Source organism: Chrysochloris asiatica, unplaced genomic scaffold, assembly GCF_000296735.1.
Source record: "Chrysochloris asiatica unplaced genomic scaffold, ChrAsi1.0 scaffold00106, whole genome shotgun sequence".
In the NCBI taxonomy this organism is placed as follows: Eukaryota; Metazoa; Chordata; class Mammalia; order Afrosoricida; family Chrysochloridae; genus Chrysochloris; species Chrysochloris asiatica.
Genome location: NW_006408624.1, coordinates 9,006,708 through 9,009,260, shown reverse-complemented (window position 1 = coordinate 9,009,260; position 2,553 = coordinate 9,006,708).

Sequence of the window (2,553 nt, the reverse complement as noted above, 5' to 3'; positions counted from 1 at the left end):
TAGGGGATTGTAACCATGGCAATGAAATTATATACGATAGGATAAATGTTCTATCATGTAAACTATCACATAATTCACAATAAAACATAAAAAAAGAGGGGGGAATAGGTGTAAAAGTGATTGACCTAGTCTTGGAATATACTAAGAATTCCACATATGTGAACTAACTTGTCTTCTTCCTTACACTCCCACAGTCATCGAAATGCATAGGTCTATCTTGTCTATCTCTTAAATAGATGCCCTTTGCCTTCTAATCTGATAAAGTCAGGTAGTCATGACTCTTACCTGCAATAACCTCCTCCTTGCTGTTTTTTGTCACGTTGGCTACGACTCATATAGCAACACTAAAGGTCAGAGTAAAATTTCCCAGAGTTCCTAGGTTGTAAATCTTTATAGGAGGACCTTGCCTGACCGTTTCTGCCATGGAGGGACTGGTGGGTTTGAACCACCAACCTTTGTTTAGCAGCCAAGCTCTTAGCCACTGTATTACCAAGGCTCCCTACTTCTTACCTGGTGTTGTTGTTAGATGCCACTCTGACTCATAGTGACCCTTTTACAAGAGAATGAAACACTACCCATTCCTGTGCCAATCAGTATCATTGAGTGTTTCCCTTTTTTTAACTGACCTTTTTTATACTACAATTCAAACGCATCAATTCTTTGGTCCTCCTTATTCAAAGTTCACTTTTTGCATACAAAGATGATTGAAAATGCTATGGCAAATATAGACAAAATTCAAAATCATAAAAGACCAGATTTACTGGTTTGATACAGATTGGTGGGGCCCCTGAGACTATATATAACCCTCAGGCACCCTTCAAAACTCTAACTGAACCAACTCCTAAATATTTCCTTTCAGCCAGCCAGCCAGACCTATAAAGTGAATAATAATGTCCCTGAGAAACATTATCCTCAGAACAAGCAAGACTAAAAGTGCAGCATTTGCCCCAAAACAAACTCAGAAAGCTGTAAGGAAGAACAAATGGAAACAGGGAACCCAGGAATGAAGTAAGAAGAGTGCTGTTACACTGAGTAGATTGCAACTAATGTCATGACTAATGTCATGTAGCAAACTAATGTGCTCTGTAAACGTTCACCCAAACCACAATAATATGTTTACAAGGGAAAGGAAAAAAAAGCCATGGTTTGGGTCAGGTGCACCTTAGTCCTCAAAGTGACATCTTTGCTCTTTAACACTTTAAAGATCTGACCAATACATCATTTCATTTCTTTACTGCTACTTCTATGGATTGGTGTGGTGCTGCGGGATAATATGCTGAACTGCAAGGTTGGTGGTTCAAACTCACCAACTGCTCCCCGGAAACCCTCTATAGGATCACTAAGAGCCAGAACTGAGACTCAATGGCACTTGACAACATTTCCATGGAAGTAGATTGTGGACCCATGTAAAATGAAATCCTTGAAACTTCAATCTTTTCTTCATTTATCACAATGTTGCTTATCAGTTTCATTGTGAAGATTCTTGCCTTCTTTTATGTTGAGGTGTAATCCATACTGAAGGCTGTAATCTTTGGTCTGCATTCATAAATGCTTCAAGTCTTTTTGATTTTCACCAAGCAAGGTTGTATCACCTGAATATTGCAATCCTACCTCCAATCCTAATGCTATGCTCTTCCTCATACAGTCCAGATTTTGGGGTTATTTGCTCAACGTACAAATTAAGTTTGGTAAAAGGTTACAACTCTGATGCACATTTCTTCATTTAAAACCATTTGGTATCCCCTAGTTCACTTTGAAAAACTGCCTCTTGGTCTATGTACAGGTTTCTTTATGAGCACAATTAAATGCTCTGGAATTCTAATTCCTCACAAGGTTATCCATAATTTGTTGTAATCCACACAGTCAAATGCCTTTGCATAGTAAATATCTTTCCTGTATTCTCTGCTTTCTGTCAAGATCTGACACTAGCAATGCTATACTCATTCCATGTCCTCTTCTGAATCAGCTTGAATTTCTGGCAATTTTGTAAATATACTACTGCAACTGCTTTTATGTTATTTTCAGAAAAACGACTTGCATAGGATATTAATGATGTTGCTAGATAATTTCCACATTCCACTCACTTACCTTTCTTTGGAATAGGCACAAATAATGGATTTCTTCCAGTCATTTGGCCAGGTAACATCTAAATTCCTGAGCACTTCCATTATTGCATCCATCTCTTGAAACATCTCAATTGGTATTTCACCAATTCCTGGAGTCGTATTTTTTGCCAATGTCTTCAGTACAGCTTGGACTTCTTCAATACCAGATTCTTGCTCATATGCTACCTACTAGAAAGGCTGAACACTAACCAACTCTTTCTGGTATAGTCCTTCCATCTTCTTTTGAAGCTTCCTGAGTTGTTCAGCCATGTGTCCATGGAATCCTTCAATATTGCAACTCAAAACTTTTTTCTTTAGTTCTTTCAGCTTGAGAAATGCCAAACATGTTCTTCCCTTTTGGTTTCCTAACCCCAAGTTTTTGCACATTTCATTATTATACTTTATCTTCTTGAGCTGTCCTTTGAAATCTTCTGTTTGACTCTTACAT